This window comes from Carcharodon carcharias, chromosome 11 (genome assembly GCF_017639515.1).
Source record: "Carcharodon carcharias isolate sCarCar2 chromosome 11, sCarCar2.pri, whole genome shotgun sequence".
NCBI lineage: Eukaryota > Metazoa > Chordata > Chondrichthyes > Lamniformes > Lamnidae > Carcharodon > Carcharodon carcharias.
In genome coordinates, this window is record NC_054477.1 from 22206219 (window position 1) to 22232890 (window position 26672).

Genomic DNA, 26672 nt, shown 5'->3' on the forward strand with positions numbered 1-26672 from the left:
AAACCTAAGATTCTGTTTAGCTGCTGGGCAGCAGTGTTTTCTGATTGAGGCATTTGGATCGAAGAGCAAGTTCTAAATTCCAGAGTTGTCAGCAGAAAACAGCAGCAGCAAGAAAAAAACACAAAGAACAAACTCAACATTTAATCATTTGGCAGTACAGAACATAAGTGCTGCTGAAAAAAGAGATGTGTTGAAGCTTTTCATCTTGCACTCATCAGGACACTTCATAAGAATACCAATATAAGGGGGAAGCAACAATTAATACAGTATGTGAAGAGAGTGCTGTTTGGTTGGCAAGTGGATTCTGATTCGCCATGGAGAATGCCTTATGTTGGTGTTCTTGCAAATTGTCCTGATGAGTGCAAGATGAAAAGTTTTGACATGTCTCTTTTTTCAGCAAAACTCAACATTCTTAAAATAAAATCAGAATGCTCATTTGCGTTTGAAAAGGTTGACCTATCTTACTTCCACAGGCTAATGGCCCTATTGTGCAACTCCAGTTCTTTCTTGTTTTTATGTTGAATTTTACACACCGACGCGGGATTTTACTTTAGAATGTGCTTCCAGAACGGGAAGGCTCCAGAAAGGTAATTTCCTACCCAACGGAGGTAGCAAGAAGCCACGATGACTTTAACCAGTGTGCCTCATTTGAATACCACAGGTCCACACCCTGCTGGGAACAGTTGGGACAAAGATGGAGGGCAGCTGTCAGCAGGGGGAGATAGGCACTATTTAGCTGCCATCTGGCTCCTAAATAAATGACAGAACAGGTGGGGTGAGTGAGTGGTTTCATAAAAGGGAAGAAGGAAGGTTGAAGAGTCCAAGGCTAATGTGTTGAAGTAGACAATTTCCTTGCAGGGCCCAGAGGAGCACAGATATTTCTCTTGGTCCCATAACGGAAATGTTGTTACTCACCTGGATGGTCTTCCCACCATCTGACAACCTGTTTCAGCCTGGTGGGAAATCTGCAGTGGCAGCTTCCCTGTGAAAGCCATGTTGAAATGGAAATCAGTCAGGTCCTACAATGGGTGGTTGGTCCGCAATGCCAGTCTGACACATGGGCAGCAATTGGAAACTTATCCCATAAAGCTAAAAACCATCCAAGATTTGTTCCATTATGAGGTGAAGCCCTTCTCAAACATCTTTCCACACTTCTTGGCAGAATACAAGTGAACATTTGCAGTCAAGTAGGTGATTTCTAAAGTATCATCAGAAACGGTCCCAGTGTGTTTCAGGGGGCCAAATACTACTTAAAATAAGGCATCCAGGAACTTCCAAACATGCATCAACTATATACAACTGTGTACAGGGACAGATAAGAATGGGGCTCCTTCCAGAGGCATCTCGCTCTGTGTTCTCTGGACACATGATCTGACATCATTGATGATGTATATTAGCAATTAACTCTTATACTACATCTCCCTTCCAAATATTTCATTCTACTCATTAAACTATTCACATATCTTACTTCCTCACTTCCCCACTGCCTCATAGTCTCTTTCTCCAATCTCCAACTGCGTTCTTCATCTCTCCAGGTTAAAACTCAGTTCTGCATCCATAGCTCAGCCTGCCTTGCTGATTGAACTGCCTTGAATAATGTTAACCCTTCCCTGGACTGCAGAATGTTAGATAAGCTTTCATCAAGAATGTTCACCACAATATGGTCTCAGGTGAGTTCCTCCTTTAGACCCCATACTCTTTACTATCAGCCAAATGATACAGGTCATTAATGAAAAGATCAGTACTTTCTCCTGATTCGATTGCATCTGTTGAACCTTGCCTATAACAACGATTTTCTGAGGACTGAAATACAAATCAAAGACCTTAATAACCTCCTCATAGGTGGCTGTGCCCTCACTAACACCACACCTTGTCGTACTGGAATGTCATCTACACTGCTCCCAATGGAATAGAGGCATGTGCTAACCTGCTCTTTATCAGGCTTCTGAGCTACCCTGAAGCAGCCCTACACCTGTTGAATCTGTGATGCTAATTTTTCCAATGCTGCTTGGTCGGGATCTTCCACATGGTCAAAGAAGTTGGACTTTTTCTATGATTGTCTGTTACTTTAATCAACTGTCTCAGGACTCCATTAACGCTTTTCCTTCCAATTCTTTGCCGCAGTCATTCCGTCGCTCCCGTATTCTCGATGGCTTTCACTTTCCTGCCCCAGCCAGTTTTGTTGGGGATCCATGTTATTCAGTTGACCATGAAGTATCATCAGAAATGGTCCCAGGATATGTCAAACAAAGACTACTGGAAACAAGGCATCCAGGAGCTTGCAAACGTTTACTAACTATATATAACTACGCACAGAGATAGATAAGTACAAGGATCCTTCCAGAAGCATCCCTCTCAGGATTCTCCAGACACATGATCTGAGATCACTGATTTTGTAAATTATCAATTAGCATAATAGCAATTAACCCTTTACACTAAAATTTCCACCACCCCTCCATTATTGGTGAAAGCTTTCTTGTGCGCTCTGTTTTACCAATATTAGGAAGATTATTCAAAACAAAAACAGAATTACCTGGAAAAACTCAGCAGGTCTGGCAGCATCGGCGGAGAAGAAAAGAGTTGACGTTTCGAGTCCTCATGACCCTTCGACAGAGGAAGATTAGGAAGGTTATTGCTGGTTTCACTTCCCATTCTCTTAGATTTCAAATATATGATCTAAATATTCTTCCTCCTCCCTGCATCCTCATTGCCTTCAAAAACAGGATCTATTTCCCATTGTAACATGGGCCACAATATTACTACCCCACCATGGCATATCTCCCCTCGCCCCCCACCCCCCCACCCCCCTCCGTTGGATGCTGCCAATCATTTAAATCTTCATCCAGTGCGGCGGGACTGCAATATCCCGCTGGATGTGAGGAGCTGTAAAATCCTGGCCATGTTCTTATCCAACACCTGTTAAATGATAAGGAGAAAAAATTGGATCTTGCCCAAAAAATGATCATGGGGATCAAAATGCACAATTAACTCAACCCTTCTCCTTTTGATGCAAGAGGTCCATAAACTTCAGGTCAGTCCCAGAATCACAGAATCAAAGAATCACAGAATCACAGTGCAGAAGAGGCCCCTCGGCCCAGCAAGTCTGCACCAACAAGTGAGAAACACCTGACCTACCCACCTGACCCCATTTACCAGCACTTGGCCCATGGCCTTGAATGTTATGACATGTCAAGTGCTCATCCAGGTACTTTTTAAAGGATGTGAGGCAACCCGCCTCCACCACCCTCCCAGGCAGTGCATTCCAGACCGTCACCACCCTCTGGGTAAAAAAGATTTTTCCTCACATCCCCCCTAAACCTCCTGCCCCTCACCTTGAACTTATGCCCCCTTGTGACTGACCCTTCAACTAAGGGGGACAGCTGCTCCCTATCCACCCTGTCCATGCCCCTCATAATCTTGTACAACTCGATCAGGTCACCCCTCAGTCTTCTCTGCTCCAATGAAAACAACCCAAGTCTATCCAACCTCTTTTCATAACTTAAATGTTTCATCCCAGGCAACATCCTGGTGAATCTCCTCTGCACCCCCTCCAGTGCAAACACATCCTTCCTATAATGTGGCGACCAGAACTGTACACAGTACTCCAGCTGTGGCCCCACCAAGGTTCTGTAAAACTCCAACATGATCTCCCCACTTTTGTAATCTATGCCTCGATTGATAAAGGCAAGTGTCCCATGTGATTCTGTGATTCTGGGACTGACCCACTAACATGCCCCTCCACCTTCAGAGATCTATGGACACACACGCCGCGGTCCCTTTGTTCCTCAGAAGTTTCGAGTGCCATGCCGTTTATTGAACACTTCCTTGTCAAATTACTCCTTCCAAAGTGAATCACCTCACACTTTTCAGGGTTAAATTTCACCTGCCAATTATCTGCCCATTTAACCATCCCGCCTATATCTTCCTGTAGCCCAAGACACTCAACCTCATTGTTAACCACCCGGCCAATCTTTGTGTCATCCACAAACTTACTAATCCTACCTCCCACATAGTCACCTATGTCATTTATATAAATGACGAATAATAGGGGACCGAGCACAGAGTACATCACTGGACTCGGGCTTCCAGTCACTAAAGCAGCCTTCTGTCATCACCCTCTGTCTCCTACAACTAAGCCAATTTTGAATCCACCTTATCAAATTACCCTGTACCCCATGTGCATTTGCCTTCTTTATCAGTCTCCCATGTGGGACCTTGTCAAAGGCTTTGCTGAAATTAATATAAACTACATCAACTACACTACCCTCATCTACACACCTGGTCACCTCCTCAAAAAATTCAATCAAATTTGTTAGGCATGACCTCCCTCTGACAAAGCCATGCTGACTATCCCTGATCAAACCAAGTGGAGATAGATTCTCTCCTTCAGAATTTTCTCCAATAGTTTCCCTACCACTGACGTGAGACTCACTGGCCTATAGTTCCCTGGCTTATCACTACAACCCTTCTTAAATAGTGGAACCACATTAGCTGTTCTCCAGTCCTCTGGCACCTACCCCATGGCCAGAGAGGAATTAAAAATTTGGGTCAGAGCCCCTGCAATCTCCTCCCTTGCCTCCCTTAGCAGTCTGGGATAAAATCATCTGGACCTGGAGATTTGTCCACTTTTAAGCCTGCTAATACCTCCAATACCTTATCACTCCCTATATCAATTTTCTCAAGAACCTCATAGTCTCTGTCCCCGAGTTCCATACCTTCATCCTCATTCTCTTGGGTGAAGACAGATGTGAAGTATTCATTCAACACTCTAGCGATGTCTTCTGGCTCCACCCATAGATTGCCCCCTTGGTCCCGAATGGGCCCTACTCTTTCCCTGGTTATCCTCTTCCCATTGATATACTTATTGAATATCTTGGGATTTTCCCTACTTTTACCAGCCTGAGCTTTCTCATATCCCCTCTTTGCTCTCCAAATTGCTTTCTTAAGTTCCACCCTGCACTTTCTGTACTCCACTAATGCCTCTGCTGATTTGCTTCCCTTGCACCTGTTAAAAGCCTCTCTTTTCCTTATCATCGTAACCTGAATATCTCTGGTCATCCATGGTTCTCTGGGCTTGTTATTCCTTCCTATCATCCTAGAGGGAACATGTTGAGCCTGTACCCTCCCCATTTCCTTTTTGAATGCCACCCACTGCTCTTCTGTAGATTTCCCCACAAGTAACTGTTCCAAATCTACCCTGGCCAGATCCTGCCCTATTTTGCTAAAATCCGCTCTCCCCCAATCCAAAACATTTTTTTTGCAACTTGTCAATTTCTTTGTTCATAACAAGCTTAAATTGTACCATGTTGTGGTCGCTATCACTAAAGTGCTCCCCCACCACCACCTCAGCCGCCTGTCTGGCTTCATTCTCCAGAATCAGGTCCAGCACTGCGCTGTCCCATGTCGGACCCTCTATATATTGACCTAAAAAGGTCTCCTGTACACATTTCAAGAAATCCACTCCATCCAAGCCCTTAACACTAGATCTATCCCAATTAATGTTGGGAAAGTTGAAATCATCTCATATAATTACCGTATTGTTATTGTTTTTACACACCTCCACAAATTGTGCACATATTTGCTCCTCAATTTCCTGCTGACTATCCGGGGGTCTATAATAAACACTAACAATGTGGCTGCCCCTTTTTTATTCCTGAGCTCTACCCACAAAGCTTTATTCGATGCTCCCTCCAAGATATCATCTCTCCTTACTGCAGCAACTGACTCCTTAACCAATAATGCAATGCCTCCTCCTCTCTTACCCCTTCCCCTGTCTCACCTGAAGATTCTGTATCCCAGAATGTTGAGCTGCCAATCCTGTCCCTCCCTCAACCATGTCTCTGCGATGGCTGCTATATCACAATTCCATGTGTCAATCCTCACCCTTAACTCATTCGTTTTACCTGTAATACTCCTGGCATTAAAGTAGAGGCCATCCAGCCTTGCCTTACTCCCCTGAAACTTAATGCAGCTGTACTCCCTCTGACTTGATTGTTTTACTGTATTATGATGTGTCCCTATTCTACTAACATTCTGTGTCCCCTCCCCCGCCGAATTAGTTTAAACTCCTCCCAACAGCACTAGCAAACCCGCCTGCAAGGATGTTAGTCCTGCTGTGGTTCAGATGTAGACCGTCCCGATTGTACAGGTCCCACCTTCCCCAGAAACGGTCCCAGTGATCCAGGAATCTAAAATCCTCCCTCCTGCACCAACTCTTAAGCCACGTATTCATCTGCGCTATTCTCCTATTTCTGTGCTCGCTAGCACGTGGCACTGGGTATAATCCAGAGATTACAACCCAAGAGGTGCTGCTGTTTAGTCTACTGCCTAATTCCCTGAATTCTTGATGCAAGACCTCATCCCTCTTTCTCCTATGTCATTAGTACCAACGTGTACCATGACCTCTGCCTTATCACCCTCCCCCTTCAGGATGCCCTCCAGCCGTTCAGTGACATCCCGGACCCTGGCACCAGGGAGGCAACACACCATCCTGGAGTCACGTCGATGGCCACAGTAGCGCCTATCTGTTCCCCTTACTATGGAATCCCCTATTACTATTGCTCTTCCTCTCCTCCTCCCCTCCTGTACAGACAGGCTGCTTATGGTGCCAGAAGCTTGGCTCTGTCTGCACTCCCAGGAGGAACCAGTGCCCTCCTCAGCCTCCAAAATGGAATACCGATTTGCGAGCGGGACTCAAGCGAACTCCTGAACTACCTGCCTGTTTCTCTTGGATTGCCTGGTGGTCACCCATTCCCTTACTTCCTCAAGTCCCTTCATCTGCGGTGTGACCACCTCTCTAAATGTGCTATCCACGATGGTCTCAGACTCGCGGATGCTCCACAGTGTCTCCAGCCGCCGTTCCAGCTCTGAAACCCGAGCTTCCAGGAACTGCAGCTGGACACACTTCCTGCACACAATTACCCTGGGGCCCTTCTTTCCAGAGCCTCGTTACGACAGAATATACAAACTATAAACCACAAAAAGACCTTAAATTATAAGCAATAAAAGTAGTAAATGCTTACCCGACCTTACCCACTACTTACCAGTCATTCCCTCGTAGCCTCTACTGCTGCAGCATGGCAAGACCACTCTCTGAAGATTTAAGAAGTTGTCATGGCTCTGTTGGTAGCACTCTCACCTTTGAGTCTGAAAGTCTAATTCCAAGCCAGAGATTTGAGCACAAAAATCTAGGTTGACACTCCAGTGCGGTAAGGATCGAGTGCTTAACAGTCAAAGGTGCTGTTTTTCAGATGAGGCATTAAATTGAGATTCTATCTTTTCTTTCAGGTGGTTATAAAAGATCCCATTGTACTGTTCAAGGAAGAGCAGGCAACATATCCGCAGTGTCCTGACCAATATCACTAAAACAGATCATCTGCACTGTAGATGCTTGTAAAAATAATTGGCAGTTAGGAATAGGCAACAAATGATGATATGTCGAAAGCCCATAAAATAATTTTTTAAAAATCCACTTTTGGCATCTCCTGTTAGTTCACCTTCACTCTAACCTTTTTTTAAATTTTTGGATTATCTTGCACTATTGGCCTTGACATTTCAAATACACTAAATGACGTGCAATTATATAGCATCTTTCATGACCACAGGACATCTATTAGCCTTGAATTTTGTCCTCCCCACAACCTTCTGACTCAGGGATCATCAACCCAAGCCAATAGAAAAACAAATCTGCTAGTTCCACTCTGGGTTGGCAAAAGGCCTTGCTTACTAGATTGTAGAATCAAGGTCAAGGGCTTGGCCAGTGAAGGTGCCACAGAGCTGAACCCTGGATCCATTCACTCTGTGGCAATTCTTTCCCAGTTGCCCACTGAGTTCACATAAAGCTACTCCCTTTTTTCTGGCAGCAGGCAGTTATTGACTTACAAAAGGCCAGTGCCAAAAATGGCATTGCCAAGAAAGCTCGTTGCTTTTAATCCAGTTTGGAGGTGAGCTGTCATTTCAAAGCAAGAGTTTTGAAAACAGTTGTACTGTATTACATGCATTATTCTTACACTGAGCATACTCCTACAGAGTAAATTCCAGGGATGAAGTATTCAGTATACAATGTTTGGTGCAGTAATGATTAACATACCTTCTAACGCCTCTGGCAAAGCCCTGAGTAAATGTTTGGCTGCTATCTTTGGACAGCATATTGAGTGATGTACGGGTAGTTGGCTAATTAACATCTGTGCTTACATTTCACAAGCTCACAGATGAAGGTAATCTGAGAGGGAGGCACTTTCTAATTTTAATCTAAACATTCACAATAGAAGTCCTCTACTATGATCAAAATGTAAATTAAATTTAGTTGTTAAAATTACTTGGCTTAAATTTCCAGTGCATGAATACCTTACCTTCAGTTTCTAGAGACATGATGACTGAGTTATTGGAGTAGTAATACAGAGGCCTGAATGATCCAGAGATGTGAGTTCAAACCCCACCACAGCAGTTATTCAGTTATTAAATAAATTGGAAAACAAAAAACCAACATCTGTCATGGTGACAATGAAACTACCAGACTGCTGTAAAAACCCATCTGGTTCACTAATGTCCTTAAGGGAAAGAAATCAGTCATCCTTACTCAGCCTGGCCTATATGTTACTCCAGAGCCACAGAAAAGTGACTGGCTCTTAACGGCCTTCTGAAATGGCCTAGCAAGCCACTCAGTTAAGAACGATTCGAGATGGACAATAAGTGCCATAAGCAGTGGCTGAAGAGTGTCTCTATGAAACTTAACTGGACCATTCATAGAAATACTATGGCTACAAGTAAGAGGCTGCGGTGAGTAACTCACTGCCCAATTTGCCAAAGACTGTCCACCATCTTTAAGGCACAAGTCAGGAGAGTGATGGAATACTCTCCACTTGCCTGGACGAGTGCAGCTCCCACAACACTCAAGAATCTTGACTCCATACAGGACAAAGCAGCCCACTTGATCAGCACCCCATCCATCCCAACTTAAAAATTCACTCCTTCTATCACCGACAGACAGTGGCACCAGTGTGTGCCATCTACAAGATGCACAACAGCAATTCAATAAGGCTCCTTCAACAGTATCCTCCAAACCCTCAACTCTACCACCTAGAAGGACAAGGACAGCAGATGGATAGCAATAACACCATCTGCAAGTTCCCCTCCAAGCTACACACATCCTGGCTTGGAAATATATCGCCGTTCCTTCACTGTTGCGAGGTCAAAATCCTGGAACTCCCTCACAACTGTACTGTGGGGACACCTACACCGCATTTTTTTTATTATTCATTCATGGGATGTGGGTGTTGCTGGTTATGCCAGCATTCATTGTCCATCCCAAATTGTCCTTGTTCAGGGGGCATTTAAGAGTCAACCACATTGCTGTGGGTCTGCAGTCACATGTAGGCCAGACCAGGTAAGGACAGCAGATTTCCTTCCCTAAAGGAAGTGAACCAGATGGGTTTTTATGACAATCAACAATGGTTTCATGGTCATCATTCAACTTTTAATTCCAAATTTTTATTGAATTCAAATTCCACCATCTGCCGTGGTGGGATTTGAACCCTGGTCCCCAAAGCGTTACCCTAGGTCTCTGGGTTGCTAGCAGACATGGAGTGCATAAGTTCAGAAAGATGGCTCACCACCACCTTCTCAAAGGCAATTAGGGATAGGCCCAGCCAGCGACACCCACATCCCACAAAATAATTTTATAAATTAACTAGAGGAGGTGGGAGGGTTTCCCACTGTCACTGTGACAAGTCCATAAAGAATATGTTTGGTGCTTTTTCAAGTTAACTGTTTAAGTGGTGTCTTGTCAGATTTTGGCAGCTCACCTTTTGCAGTTTTCCAGATTGGCTTGTGTAATAGTGTAATTTGTTTGCAGAGGTGACCTTCCTGCTCATTGATTTTATCTAAAGCTCTTTGTTGGATAGATGGTTGCATAGGGCCACAAGTCCCTGTGCACTCTGGATTTTGACTGAACAGTGGTGTCCTGACAAACTAGTTGCGCCTAGTTTGTCAAAGAAATGCTCAGCTTGGTTCAGAATCCTGACTTCTAAAACCTCAAGATAAGGATGTTCTATTTAAAGATCTTATGTCATGCTTATAGTTCATCATTCATTCAGGTGTTCAATCAAAACAAAAATAAAATGTGTTCCACTTCTTCTTGACTTCGGAAATGAATCCTTATCTCAGGCTAGCAAACTGTATTTCATATGAGAAGCCTTAAAGGAATATACACAGGCTATTGTGTCAAATCATGATCCCCCTGGATTAATGTTCTTTACAATGGCTATGATCGGTACAATGGGATTTTCTATTTGAATAAGAATGACTACCCCCTCCAAAAAAAGAACTGATTAGGAATGAGATGGAAGGTTATAGGGATAAATGTGGGCAGGAACAATCAAATGCTGCACTTCCTGTGACACGTAAAATGCTCTGGTTTGGCCTCTTATACATCCTCCTTGACTTTGAGCTCATCTAAAATTCTGCTGTCTGTACTCTAATTTACACCAAGTCCTGTACACCCATCGCCTGTGATCTAACTGATCTTAATTGACCCCCAATCTGGCAGTACCTCAGTTTTTAAAATATGCATTCGTGTTTACAAATCCCTCCTGGCCTCATCTCTCCCTATCTCTTCAATTACCTCCAGCCCTACAACCTTCCAAAATATGGGTACTCTTCCAACTCTGGCCTCTTGCGTATACCCAATTTCTATCACTTCCATATTGGTGGTCGTACTTACAGCTGTCAAGGTCTTAGGCCCTGGGTTTCCCTCCCTATCTGCCTCTCTATCACTCTCTCGTCCTTTAAGATGCTCCTTAAATCTTTTGGTCAGCTCAGCTAATATTTCCTCACATGTCTCCATGTCAAATTTTGTTGGACAGCATGCCTGTGGAGTACCTTGGGATTGCTGTGTTAATGGTGCTGTACAATGGCGAGTTGCTGTAGAAAGCAAGCAGCCATAAGTGAATAGTGCTGTTGTGGAGATGGACATTTGGCAATTTCACTTGATTCCTCTGAGGAAAAGAAGGATTTGAACAGAAATTTACGATCCTCTTCTTTCTCTTTCAGCTTTGGCTATTTTATTTGGGGTTACCACAATGCAGATCAACCACCCTTCTTCATCTGCTCCTGTAAGTCATCCATTCCTAGCTAATCCCGCTGCATTTAAGTCTCTCACCAGTGCATTTTTCCATCTGCCTTCCTGTTGTCCTTCTTCCTGGTTGTCCCATCACCATCACTCCCCTCACCACATTTCCCCTCTCTCTCTACACAGATGACCACACCATTTCAATCACTTCTCGGCTGCTTTCTTCAACGCTCCCACAATCTTCGCTGACCCCATGAAGTGCTGGTTCCTGATTTTGTCCTCTCTCTTTACTCCACACATCCATTTCAGTATCTGCATCTCATTAGCATCCAATTATTTTTCCCCTCTTCTTGACGTTGCTCAAGTTTCTACACCACATAGCACACAGCTGACTTGTAGATTCTTCCTCTGGTTTCAACAATACTTTTCTGATACCTTATATTCCACTGCACTACTTCCAATTATTCCAGCCAGGGCTAATCTATCACTTAATTTCCATTTCCGTACTTCCATTTTCTGCCATCACTGCCAGCACTAGATCATAATGTTCACTTGGAGAGCCGGTGCAGGCACAATGGGCCGAATGGCTGCCTTCTGTGCCGTTAAAATTCCGTGATTCAAGGTACGTGAAGTGCTTCGCTTCCTCCAAGTCTTCACGCTGAGTCTTGACAGATTCACTCTGATCCTCTTCCATAGACTCAAACTGACAGTCCATAAATTGGGTCTTTCATCTACTGATCTTCATACTCATCCTGTCTTCCACTTTCTCCAGTTCTCCACATACTCAGTCATGTTCTCATCATTCTCACCATATTATTCAATGGCATCTGCAAACATCATTGACCATGGAACTTCCTGTCTGACTTGCTGAGTTAGAATATCCATGACAATCAGGAAGAGGAAGTGTAATGTTCCTCTGATATTTTGATGGCAACATTAACTCAAGTTAAATAAACAGGTTAATGCATACACTAAAATAGCAACTAAGCATTGGCATATAAATAAATCAACAATAAGTTTGTTCCAGTTGCCAACAGCTCCCTTCTAGGCTTTTACTGGTGCGTAGAGCCCATTACAAATTGCCTGAGGAAGCAGCAGTTTGGACACTCCGGAAGGCCTTTTCTCATTCTATGTTCTCTCATGTTCTCAGGATTAAGTATGAATAAATAATACATTCAACTACAGACTAGAAGAAACTATGGGTGGAATCTTCTGTTCTCTCTGATGGTGAGCTTAGAAGGCAGGAGGGTCATTGAATTAGGTGGGATGGTGGCACACTGGATCCATGCCACCTTCCTGCCACCTCCAGCATTAAGTTTGGGGCGGGAAGGACTATGGTTGTCCTTCCTGCACCACTGCTGATTGAGGCCCTCAAGTGGCCAAGTAATGATGACTGAAAGGCCTCATCCAGCCACCGCTGCTGTCAGCCCAGCTACAGGCGGTGTGCACAGCAGCAGAAGCAATGTGGCCAGTTTGTCACATCCACAGGGGCTGGGGGCTGTGGGGTCCCTCAATTAAAGGAACTCAGTGCCTGATCGAGGGACCGGCTTTGGGAAGGGGGGTGGTGGTGGTGGGTGGGTGGTGGTGGGTGGGTGGTACAGGCACCGAGAGCCACATACCATGCCTTGCTGCTAAACCCTCTACACCCCTCACCCACGACCTTCAGTCCCTAAACTCCCCACCACCGCCCCACCACTGCCACATTACTTAGCTGTGGCCTGAGTCACTCTGTCATTCTGAGACCCTGGGGCCTGTCCTTCTGGCAGCAGCCACGGCCTCCCATGTGGCACTTCTGAGCTCAAGAACTGCCAGCCTCTGTTTGGACAGCAGCTCTCGGTAGGCGAGACTTCAGCCCCTGAGGTCTTGATTCCAGGGGAAGGCCTGCCCGTGGCCTCACCAGTGCCTGATTGGCTTGTGATTCAATGGGCCTTCCCAAAAAGAAGTAGCATGGGCCTCTCACAAGCCAGCAGGTGAAACCCCCAACGCCTCAACATGAATCCACCCCATCTCTCATACGATGGGCAAAGATTGCCCTTAAATGTCGTACTGCAATATTCACACAAAGAGATCGTGCCAGCTGTGTAATTAGTTGATGAGGTCCTTAAAACTAGCCCTTTCCAATACTGATATAGCCTTATGTGACTCACGCCAAATATTGTTCGATAACATTTCTGGGATGTTTTACTCTACACAAGTTGTTGTTATTGGTATGAGGTGTCTACAATCAATTCAGAATTTCAGAACACAAGATTGATGTCCAGTAAAAGCCCAGACAGGTCTTTGGTGCAACAAATGATGAACTATGAAGCAGCTAGTGGATTTAATCAAGAGCTATAAACTGCTTGGTTAAGGTGTTCCACTCTAATTGGTTTAATTCCCTCTGTGTGCTTGTTTGGAATACTCACTCACATCTTGGTATAAATCCTTGTCTGCCTATTTTATAGCAGACTGTAATGCATTTGTTTTAATGGGTTAACATTTGTGCCAAAATAGCACCAACAGAAATCTATGCTTTTGCATTAATAGGGTATGCTAAAAAAAAACTCATTTGACATTTGGGCAGAGTGCACTGACCAGTTGCCCAGAGGTGTACCGAAGAGATGTTCAGGATCTGGGGTGTCAGGACATCCAAAGCGCTTTAAAGCCAATTGAGTACTTTTGAAGTATAGTCATTTTTGTATTGTTGGAAACATGCAGCCAATTCACACATAGCAAGGTCCTGCAAAGTTACGTTTGGAGGCTGGGGGATGTTTGAAATTCTGTATCCCAGAAGGCTATGGGTGCTGACTACATTCACGATTGGGACACATAGATTCTGGGAACTAAGGGAGTCGAGGGATATGGGAATACGTGGGAAAGTTGAATGGAAGTTCAGCCATGATCTTTTTGAATGGCAGAACAGGCTTGAGGGGCCATATGGTCTACCCCGATGCAATAACTTATGTTCTTATGCCTCACAAACAGCAAAAGCAACCAGATAATCTGTTTCTGTGATGTTGGTTGGGGGATAAATATTGACCAAGGCACTGGGGAGACCTCCTGTTCTTCTTCGAAATGGTGTCATGGGAGATTTTTTATAATCATTAAGTTAAGGCCTTGAATTAACTCGGAGCTACTCCACTGCAACAATTGCAATGGAAACATTGGGAAAGATACAGCATGAAGTGTGAACAAGGCTCTGTGAAGGCTGCAGGCCTATGTGCCTCTTGGGGAGTAGGGCACTGGTGTAGACTTGATGAGCCAAATGGCCGAGTTCTGTGCTGGAACATTCTTTCGTTCAATGATTCCAGCACAATAATGCATAAGCGTTACATGATTGAGCTGAACGTAGAAAAAGTTGGTATATAAATTGTTCTTTTACCAGGAATGCCAGACCTTCCCTTTCTGGATATCATTAGGACATGTGTTTCTTGGCACCTAGTTCCATGCCCCTGATCACCATAAATCAAGAAGTGCATTCAGAACCAGGCTTTCGACTCAAAGCAACATGATCCCTTCTCTTGGCTAGATGGCTTGATAGTGACTAGCCATAGCGAGAAACACAAGAAGAGTTTGCTGACTTGTGCAAGGGTGGATTCAGTCTTCCCTGCAAAGTGATGGGTGGAGGAGAAATTGAAATTCAGGGAGGTGCCAGACTGGATCTGATTCCTTGCCATTTGGAATTCTACGAAGGCTGAAAAAGCTGGTTCACCCAACAATACTCTTTATAGGTAAACTAGCCTTCAGCCCTTGTACCAAATGTAGCTGAAGTCAATGCACCCTTGCAAAGAGGGAATACAAAGCCTAATAATCATCAGCGACTGGGATTTATTAATATATGCTGCATGGCCTCAGTCAGGAGTGGAAGTGTGAGATATCAGGCAGAACAGTGTTGAAAAGTTAAGTAGGAATTTCATCAGACCATTGGTGTTTGTAATAAGTTATGCAGGCTACAAAAACAAATGAAGAGAACTGTTGTCAGATTTACAGCGCATCTATCTAAAGGCAATAAAAGTTAATTAGTCATTTAGCTGGAGTTACAACCACCTGAAGTAATAAGGGGAGGCCATTTCCATTTGTACAGCAATGAGACAGGGTGTATTTTAATTTTGGAACATTAACAAGCACACAAGCACAAAGTTGGATCAAAACAGCATGCACATAACAAGGGATTTTGTCCAGTTTTAAACCAGGGTTAAACTCACAAAGGGCAGAGCATGCCTTATGAGACAAGTATTATATTGCCTGATTCTGGAGACTAATTTTATCCAGTAGATTGTCCATGGCTGGAGTTATTACATTGTGTTTACAACACAGGAACAAGCCATTCAGCCCAACAAGTGTGTGCCAGTGTTTATGCTCCTCACAAATCCTGTCTGTGGCCAGCAGATACATGCATGAAGTGCAGCTGGCAAGACCTGAGCTATATTACAGACTGTAATCACCTCTCCAGTGACCAGAATAGAGTGGAAACATTCACATACACAGGTTAATGCAGCCAATTTTCCATGATATCAAGACTTGATGTTAAAAAAGAAAGAGTGGCATTTATATAGCACCTTTCACAACCCCAGGGCATCCCAAAGTCACTTTGTCATGTAGCTGCCAATTTCCCACAGGCAGCAATAAGGTAATGGCCAGATAATCTGTTTAAACTGATCTTGGTAGAGGATTCTGTTTAATCATCTCAGCCAACAAACAACACTCCACCAGCATAACGCTCCACTGGAGTGTCTGCCCAGAGTCATGTTCAAGTTACCAGAGTCGGACTTGAATATACAACCTTCAGGCATCAAAGGAGAGGCGAACCACCAACTGAGCTGTGGCTGACGCTTAAAGTTATCAAATGCCTGGAGTCCCATAATGCAAAAACTCAAAGGGAATAAGGTGGTCTCCTACAGAAGTTTCACCCTACTCAGCATTAGAGCATTCGGACCCTGACTCCTGTGTTAATCTACCCATGTGCATCCAAAAATCTCTTCATTTTTTTTTACAAAAATATACTTTATTCATAAATCTTCAAAAACATTTAACCATTTCAAATCACCATTACAAAAATACAATCAGGTTCAACTTTTACAACATGAATCACGAGGTGTATCAGAACAAACAATGAATATTTCAATCATTGGCAGACATTCATTTTAATCTGTACAGCCTGAGGGGCTCTTTACAGTTCCCAGCCCTCCAGTGCACTGTGGCAGAAAGGTCTTAGGCAGCGACCCTTCCCCATTGCGCCTTTGTGGCGGCTGCCCCAAGCTTAACTGTGTCCCTCAGCACATAGTCCTGGACCTTGGAATGTGCCAGTCTGCAACACTCTGTCGGGGACAACTCTTTGCGCTGGAAAACCAACAAGTTTCGGGCAGACCAAAGAGCGTCTTTCACCGAGTTGATGATCCTCCAGCTGCAGTTGATGTTTGTCTTGGTGTGTGTCCCTGGGAACAGCCCGTAGAGCACAGAGTCCTCTGTCACAGAACTGTTCGGGATGAACCTCGACAGAAACCACTGCATCTCTCTCCAGACCTTCTTTGCAAAGACACAATCTACAAGGAGGTGAACAACGGTCTCTTCCCCACCACAGCCACCTCGAGGGCAACGTGCAGAGGGGGTGAGACTCCTGGCGTGTAGGAAGGATCTTACAGGGAGGGCCTTTCTCACCACCAGCCAAGCTACGTCTCGGTGCTTGTTGGAAAGTTCTGGCGATGAAGCATTCTGCCAAATGACTTTGTCAGTCTGCTCAGGGAACCATCCCACAGGATCCACCCTCTCCTTTTCCCTCAGGGCCTTTAAGACATTACATGCCGACCACTGCCTGATGGACTTGTGGTCGAAGGTGTTTCTCTGCATAAATTTTCCCACGAGGGACAGGTGGTACGGCACGGTCCAACTACTTGGAGCGTTCCACGGCAGCGTGGCCAGACCCATCCTTCGTAACACTGGGGACAGGTAGCACCTCAGCATGTAGTGACACTTAGTGTTCGCGTACTGAGGGTCTACGCACTGCTTGATGCAGCCGCTAACAAAGGTGGCCATCAGTATGAGGGCAATGTTGGGCACGTTTTTTCCCACTTTATCTAGAGGCTTGTACATGGTGTCCCTGCGGACACGATCCATTTTCGACCTCCAGGTAAAGCGGAAGATGGCTCGGGTGATCGCCACCACACAGTAGTGTGGAATGGGCCAGACCTGCGCCACGTACAGCAACAGTGAGAGTGCCTCACACCTGATGACCAGGTTCTTACCCGCAATGGAGAGGGAGCGTCGCTCCCACATGCCCAGTTTCCTTTTCACCATAGACACTCGCTCCTTCCAGTTTCTAATGCATGCCCTGGTCCCTCCGAACCATATCCCCAGCACTTTCAGGCCTTCAGCCCTGACAGTGAAGGGGACAAAGGATCGGTCGGCCCAGTTCCCAAAGAACATGGCCTCGCTCTTTCCACGATTTACCTTGGCTCCTGAGGCCAGTTCGAACTGGTCGCAGATGTGGATCAGTCTGCGCACCGACAGCGGATCCAAGCAGAAGACAGCGACATCGTTCATGTACAGGGAGGCTTTGATCTGAGTGCCTCCACTACCTGGGATCGTCTCTCCTCTTATGCCTGGATCCTTCCTGATGGACTCAGCAAAGGGTTCTATGCAACACATGAAAAGAACAGGCAAGAGAGGGCAGCCCTGCCTGACTCCAGATTTAATAGGAAAGCTATCTGATTCCCACCAATTGATTGAGACTGCACTACTGATGTTAGTGTAGAGCAGTTGGATCCAATTGCGAATTCCCTCACCAAACCCCATTTTGGAGAGCACATCCACCATGTAGGTGTGCGATATTCTGTCAAAGGCCTTCTCCTGATCCAGGCTGATGAGGCAGGTGTCCACACCCCTGTCCTGTACATAGGCAATCGTATCCCTGAGCATCAAGAGGCTGTCAGAGATCTTCCTGCCCGGCACAGTGCAGGTCTGGTCAGGGTGGATCACCAATTCCAGAGCGGATTTGACCCGACTGGCGATGACCTTGGACAGAATTTTATAGTCCACATTCAACAGTGAAATAGGTCGCCAATTTCTAATTTCCTCCCTTTCCCCCTTGTGCTTGTAGATGAGGGTGATAATGCCTTTCCTCATGGATTCTGACATACTGCCGGCGAGGAGCATACTCTTGTACACTTCTAGCAGGTCTGGGCTGATCCAGTCCCACAGAGCCGAATACAACTCTGCTGGCAAGCCGTCGCTTCCGGGAGTTTTACTCTTCTCGAAGGACTCAAGGCCCTCAGTCAGTTCGTCAGCAGTTAGCGCTTTGTCCAGACTCTCCTGTGTACTGTCGTCTAAGACCTCTGTGATAGAGGACAGGAAGGACTGGGAGGCCGTGCTGTCTGTGGGCTTCACGTCATACAATCCGGCATAGAAGGATTTGCTGATCCTCAAAATGTCGGACTGTGATGACTTTACTGAGCCATCTTCTTCCTTCAGGCTGCTGATCACAGAGCTCTCTCTGTGTACCTTTTGGAAGAAGAAACGTGAGCACGTCTCATCCTGCTCCACGGAGCGGACCCTGGAACGGAAGATGATCTTGGAGGCCTCCGAGGCAAAGAGCGAGGCTTGCTGACTCTTCACCTCTTGGAGTTCCTCCTTGACATCGATCCCCATCGACCGCAGCCAGAGAAGGTTCTGCATGTTTTTCTGGAGTCGGGACATTTCCTTCTGTTCCTTTCTAGCTTTCTGGGTGCCTTTGAGGATGAAAAACCTCTTGATGTTTCCCTTGATCGCTTCCCACCAGTGTGTCAGTGACTCAAAGTAGGGTTTCATGGTTCTCCAACCTTTGTAATCCCTCTTGAGCTCCTCAATGTTCTCTGAGGTCAGCAGTTGCACGTTTAGCTTCCATGCCCCCTGCCAACCCTCTGGTCGTTCTCTAAGTGACAGTCAGCCAGTAGGAGGCAGTGGTCAGAGAAGAACACCGGCTTGACGTCAGTGGATCTGACTGTGAATGCACGGGACACAAACAGGAAATCTATCCTGGAACAGACGGACCCGTCAGGCCGTGAGTAGGTGTATCTACGCTGCGCTCAGTCTGCAGGGTTGCTGAAGACGTCGTGCAGCTTGGCATCCTTTACTGTTTCCATCAGGGATCTGGACGTAGCGTCCAATCTGCTTTCGGCCCTGCCGGATCGTCCAGCCACATCGATGATGCAGTTGAAGTCACCGCCTAGAATGACCGGCCTGGAGGTTGCCAGCAGCTGTGGGAGCTGCTGAAAAACCTCCAGCCGCTCAGCCCCTTGTGACGGGGCGTAGATGTTAATTAACCGGAGTGGAGCATTCTTATACATTACGTCTGCTATGAGGAGGCGCCAGCCCACCACCTCCTTAACCTGGGAGACGGTGAAGCTGCCTCCCCGCAGCAGAATACCCAGGCCGGAGGAACGAGTCGTTTCCTCTCGACCAGATCGATGGCCCATGGGACCACCATCGTGACCATTGCCTGTAGGAGCTGACGTGCGGTATCGCACACTCCTGCAGAAACAACAGGTCAGCTTTGACCTTGGCAAGGTAATCCAAGGTCGCAACACATCGCGTAGTAGATTTATGTTACGCACATTTATGGATACAATCTTTACACCCATTTTAAAGCAGTTAGTCGCTTACCAAACCTGTTGTCTCTGAGAGTTCCAGACCATTGGTCTGCTCCTTCATGCCCGTGGTGTGCTCAAATTGCTTCACTTTGGATGGGCTGAGGAAAGCATCCTGAACCTCCCCATTGGAGATGTTCTGCTCGGGTGGCATCTGGGGGTCCGTGCAGAGAGCGGGGTTAGAAATGTCCTCTGTTGGAGAAGCTTCTCCAATCCTCTCCCCCTCTGGGGCGTTGCTGCTCCCGGCTTCCCAGAGCTGGGATGCGCTGAGCGCCTCACTGTTCCCAGATTCCTGGGGTTGTGGTGCACTGGCCTCTTCGGGTTGTGGGCAAAGTTGGGGTGCGCTGGTCTCCTCATTGTCTCCAATGTTCTGGAGCTTGGGTGTCTCATCCTCCAACTCCCTAGCGTTTTGCCACTTCTTCTGTTGGCGCCGCCCTGGCCCTTCTTCGTCCGAAGAGCTGCTGCTCTTGTTATCCGAGTCGGATAGGAGACGCCTCTTGGCTCTTGTCTGGGAAGTGGCTTGGTTTCTTTTTAGCCTCTTCTTCCTTTTGGCTCTCTTCACCAGCTGCCACTCCCCCTGCTGCTTTCCCACTGCTGCCTCCTCCTCCTCCGTTGATTCGCTCTCCTGAGGAGTGGGAGGTTCAGGGGGCACTGCTGTTGATTGGCTGTCTGTTGCCCCAATCTTTTCCTCAACCTTGTCTCTCTCTGTGTCCTCCTTTGTCCCGTTGTTCTCCCTGGGGGCCTTGGTGGTTGGAGTGACAAGAGGCATTTCTTCTGCTTCCCCCTCATTGGCTTTAGCTGCCTGTGCATAAGTACGGCAACGTTTGGGGCAGGTCTTGTAGAGGTGACTTGCCTCGCCACACAGGTTGCAGCACTTAGCCTGTTTACAATCTTTTGTCTGGTGCCCTTCCTTTTTGCAGTTCTTGCAGAGGACGGCGCTGCAGTTGGCCGCCACATGACCAGACTTGCCGCATGAGCGACAAAGTTTGGGTTGCCCAGCATAGACAAGGTAACCACGGCTTCCCCCGATAGCGAATCTGGAAGGGGGGTGGAAAACGGCTCCCTTACCGTCGGTCTTGAGCATTACCTTAACCTGGCGTTTACATGTCCAGATCCCCAAATCATCTCTAACCGCGGTGCAGCTCCCAACCTTATCGAAGTACCTGGTAAGGAAGGTGAGCATGTCAGTGACAGGGACGTAGGGGTTGTACAGATGCACCGTCGCAACCCGTTCACGATGCAACAGCAGAGCGAAGAGCGGCTCCGCTGTCAGGATCTTCATTTCTGGCAGGTCTTTCATTTCCTCAAACACCTTCAGGAGTTTGACACAAGCTGCCACTTGCTTGAAGGTCACATCAAAGAAACCAGCGCTGGGGAAATCCTGTAGGCAGTAGATCTCCGCAGCCTCGAAACCACACAGCTTGAATAGGATCCTCTTGATGAAGAAAGTCCTATCCATTCCTGTTCCTTGCTCGCTGCCCTTCACTGTGACTCGGATGGTGTTAGGTACCCCATGGTAAGGGGTTTGACTGGTTATAGCCATTGCCCTTTCCCTGGCAGAAACGCGATGAAGGTCTCTCCCCTGCCAGGTAAGTATCTCTTCATGCCAATGCAAAAGTAGCAGTACAACAGCAGCTGAAGAGCATATGGAAACACTTTTCCCTTTGTGTCTAATAGAATCCTGTACACTGCAAGGTGTGCTGATGTGCTTACATGCATCAACACTCCATCATCAACAATAACAAAATCCTGCATTCATATAGCATCTTTAATGTGGTAAAACCCAAATTATACTGTCAGCTCCACATTGGCCTCTGATCAAAGTGAGTGCTGCAGATTCTGCAAATTATTCATCACATCTTTGCTGTTGACGAAGAGCCAATAAGATGGCAGTCTTTTTGCTAATAGCAAAAGGTTGAAAATCAAGTCAAGGTGTTACTAGGAAGTTATTTGGACACCCTGAGAGATGTTATTCAGGTTTGATCCCCACTAAGTGCAGATACACTGCAGAGGTTGTAGCAATATCACACCACTGACCTCAATGTGGTTGACTCTTACATGCAAGGGCAATTTGGGATGGGCAATAAATGCTGGCTTAGCCAGCGACGCCCACATCCCATGAATGAATTTTTAAAAATCTGATTCAGGTAACACCACTCTCTTGTTACACTGCACAAGCCAAAACTCCTTTGCATCAATGCAGAAAATGTAGCATAAATAGCTCAGAGCAGTCTTTGTATCTGGTCTTAGTGACATAAATTTTCCACTAAATTGTACAATAATATTACATCTATAGATGTTGCATGCATTCTGATTGTTTCATCATATAAACAATGTATTCATACTTCTGAAACTAAAAATTTTGGAACACTGACATTATATTTACCACCCAAAGAATATCTCACCTCTAATGTGAAACTTTACGGTTCCTCCAAGTTTGCAGTCGGAAAGAAAGTCTTGCATTTCTGTCCTGCCTGTCCTGACCTCAAGAGGTCCCAAAATGCTTGACAGCTAATGAAGTACATTTTGAAGTATCACTACTGGTGCATTGCATGAAGTGCGATGGCCAATTTGTGCACACAAGGCCAAAAGGACAGCAGTGTGATAAACAATGAGATGATTTGACTCTTTTGAACCGATGTTTGTTGAGGGATTAATAATGTCCAAGACCCTGGGGGGAGCTCTCCCGCCCTTCTTTGAAATGGTGCCATGGGGTCTTGTGCTTCCACCTGAGAGGGTAGGCAGGAGCGTGAATTAATGTCTTATCCCAAAGCTTATTCTGAGATACCTTGAGCTTTTTCCCAGACAGTAGATGCTGAAGTGCTGTGTGCCTGTAGGCTGAGTTCTTTCCATCATCGGTCCCATCACCGGGGGCAGATGGGGGGGTGGTGGGGGTGGGGGTGGGTGGTGGAGGAGATGCTGGAACATTCCGGACAATGCGAAGTATACAGCTTAATGGTTTCATTTGTATGGACCAAGTATTGAATGCAGTAGTCAATACAAAAAGATGCAAACAGACGAGCAAATCAGTAACAGTTTACCGATGATGTTCAAAGCAGCTAAAGTTGTATCATGCCCATTGGAATTTTGGGGTGCATTTAGTTTTCTGTTTGTAAATGTGATTGGATGAACTCAGTAGTTGCCTCAACCACCCATTGTTTGATCAATGATCAAATATATATATATATATATATATATATAAGATTACGGGCAGAATTTTTTATTCCACAATGACATCAGGTGAGCATCCCGACATCATTGCGTACTCGCGAGATATTTCTTTCGATGGGCGCATGCAGGCGCCGAAGCGCCACCCGCCATTAGTTAACATGCCACTTAAGGCCTTTAACAGTCCAACTGACTGTGATTTTACTTTGCCTGTGCGATTTTCTGCTCATCACAAGGGCAAAACCGGCAGGCAGCCAGCTGACATTTTCACAAACCTCATCCAAGGGCAGGATAAAAAGGGTCAGCAGCATTGCCAGTGCGAGTAGTTAGCAGTTTTGGAGATAGTTTGCAGCTGGTTGCTTATTGGTACTTGGCAGATTCATCTTGGTTCGGGCTTCATTCTTAGCATTTCCAGGCTTCATTTCAGGGCTCATTGCTGTCTGCCAGGTCCCCGGAGGATTCAGACCATGTGGGGCCTTCCAGGTATCAGACAGCCTTCCCTTACCCTGGTAATGAGGATTGTGGTCTCCACTGGTGGCACCTCCTCTGAGGAGGAAGTGAGAGGGCAGAAGGGGGAGGTGTCCCAATGCAGCTTCCTGTGGGATGACCTATGGGAAAGGCGCAGGCACAAGGGGTGCAGGGCCAACAGGAAGTCCAAGGCGGAAGGGCCGCAGAAGACACCACTACCCTGCTGCCAGAGTTTACAGGCAGCGATATAGCTACCTCAATATGTCAGACGTGCAATGCCAAAGGAGGCTCTGCCTCTCAAGGGAGACCATCACCACCATTTGCCAGATTATTGGGCCTAAGATCAGCTCTGACTGTGTGGGTGGATACTCCATGCCAGTGGCTCTGAAGATCACAGTTGCCCTCAACTTCTATGCCTCTGGTCCTTTCCAGGAGTCAGTGGGAGATCTTTGTGGTGTCTCCCAATCACCTGCCCACAGTTGCGCCAAGCTGGTAACAGACACTCTGTTCAGACGTGTGGTGACTTTTATTCTTTACCGTATGGACAAGGCCAGCCAGGCTGAGCGAGCCAGAGACTTTGCAGCGATTGCTGGGTTCCCCCACGTCCAGGGTGCCATCGATTGCACACATGTGGCCATCAAGGTGCCAGCAGGTTGTCCGGGTGCCTTTGCCAACAGGTTTCCACGCCATGAATGTGCAGATAGTGTGTGACCATCGGATGCATACTCTGTAAGTCTATACAAGGTACCCAGGCAGCTCCCATGACGTTTACAACCTGAGACACTCCCAGGTGCCAAGGTTCTTCAGTACTCCAGCCCGATTGAATGGATGGCTGCTGGGTGACAAGGGCTATCTGTTGAAAAGGTGGCTTAAGACGCATCCCCGCCACCCAAGAACAGAGGCAGAGCAGCGGTATAATAGGAGTCATGCCTCCAAAACGGCAGTGGTAGAGAGGACCATAGGTCTTCTCAAGATGTGCTTCTGATGCCTGAACCATTCAGGGGGAGCGCTACAATACCCCCCAGAGCGGATGTCACTGATAGTGGTTGCATGCTGCGCTCTCCACAATCTGGCACTGGCAAGAGGGACCCACTGGATAAAGAGGATGTTGACCCAGCTGCACAGGTCACAGAGGATGAATCCAGCAGTGAGTCAGAAGAGGAGCACAGTGAGGAGAACACTGAGGGCGTGGAGGCAGACCTCTGTAACCTTCAGGGAGGCAGGGACACCAGGGATGTCTTGATCCAATGCCCCTTCAGCTAGGCTACCAAAGATCAGCTTCAAACACACCCCAGGGCTGCCACCTCCTCCCTTGCCCTCTTTGTGAGGTGCAGTGACCTCCTCCCCCCATCTCTGAGGACAAGAGTGTCCCTCCTGGCAGCCACCTCCCCCAGGAGGACAGCGAGGCACTGATGAGAAAAGCTGGGGGGGGGGAGAGCTGAGTGCAAACCCAACCTGCCCTCCCGCCTGGCGTTTGCAGCCGCGCTCGACTCCATCGTTACAGTGGTGGACAGACGTCCTTCCCTGGCAGGCTCTCTGGGTCTGGCTGGGCCATTTTTAAACCAGCTGCTGGGTTGCCATTAGACCTGGTGCCCAGCAGGCTCCACACTGCACCCCCCCCCCCCCCCCCCCCCCCCCCCCCCCCCCCCCCCCCCCCCCCCCCCCCCCCCCCCCCCACCCGGTTCAGCCCTTCCCGGCCAATGAAGAGCTGGGTGGGCCTTAATTGGCTTGCCAGTGTGAAATCCCCCGAGGGGCAGCGGTAAAGGTTTGCGGCTGCTCCTGGGCCCAGCCGACAAGGGAAAAAATCTGCCCTGTGAGTTTTTTTTAAGCATGTGAAGATTTGTATTCAGTACCTCTTGAGTGTTAGTCTGTCAGGAAGGCGCAATCACAGTTAACGTAATGAATGATGAATACACTTCTGATGCACACCTGTGTTTGGCACTGACCATCATCCTGTCCGAGACTTCGCTCAGCACAACTTGTAGCCCATCAGTAAATATGAAGCTGATTGACTGATGTAATGAGAGACTTATTTGTGTGCTGGTTATAAGGGTCATTTAGGAATGGGTTTCAGCCAGGCTTAATTCAGTCCCAGTTAGTCTGCAGCTCAAAAACTGACACTAATTCAGAGCTAATTGTCAATAAGATGGCAATTCATTCAAAGATGGTTGGAGTGAGAGGCACAAAAAGTATATCACACTGGTGCTCTCAGGGCTACTCACCTGAGATTGGGTCTGAGGCATCATATTGAGCCAGTACAGGCAACTTTATGCTACGATTAATACATGTGGCCTGGGAGGTGCTGACGTTTGTGTCCAAAGTAGAAAGTAGGCAGTGAGTTTGACTTTGGGCAGAGTTTGCTACGAGCAGTGTTTGCCCATCCACATGAAGCCCTTATCACTAGGTGATCACATGATTGAGGTGTGTAAAATTATGAGGGGCGTAGATAGGGTAGACAGGAAGGAACTTTTCCCCTTGGTGGAGGGATCAATAACCAGTGGGCATAGATTTAAGGTAAGGGGCAGGAGGTTTAGAGGGGATGTGAGGAAGAATTTTTTCACCCAGAGGGTGGTGGGAATCTGGAACTCACTGCTTGAAATGGTGGTCGAGGCAGAAACCCTCATAACATTTGAGAAGTATTTGGGTGTGCACTTGCGATTCCATGGCATACAAGGCCATGGGCCTAGTGCTGGAAAATGGGATTAGAATAGTTAGGTACTTGCTTGACCGGTGCAGACTCGATGGGCCAAAGGGCCTTCTTCTCTGCTGTAGACCTCTATGCCTCTATGACTAGGCCCAAGCCATTTCGAGGCTCACGTCTCATTTGTTTAATACCAGCAAGGCACAAGCTTAGAGCCAGAGAGGTAAATTGGAAGGGGTGGGGTGTCAGGGGGTGGGGTCTAAATTTTTGGAACACCGACCCCCCCTCCCCCGCTGAAGTCACGGACGGAGGTGGGAGGGGGCAGAAAATACTGGCACTGGCCAAAGTGTCAGTCTTGGGATGCCATTCCAGGTGCTGGCCATTCTGGGGAGGCGAGTTCAGACGCCAGGAAGGCTGCATGCCCTCACAAGCGGTGCCTTTAAGAGCCTCGTTAAGGGTAACTTTAGGAGGTCGACTGGGACTTTCTCACTGGCCTCCAGTGGCAGTGGGGGTGGGGGAGGGAGAGTCAGCAGTGGCACACAGCCGGCCAGGGCCCCAGCGCTCCCAGCAGGTTCTGAGCCCTCCCTGTCAGTCTGGCCAGTACCCCTCCTCCCCCCCCCCCAAAGTCTGGCCTGGCTGTTTTCTCTATCTTTTAATTAAAGCTAGCTGAGGGCGCCTTCTTGTTGAAGCTTGTGCTGCGCCCAGACGCTTCTCTGAAATGGGAAGG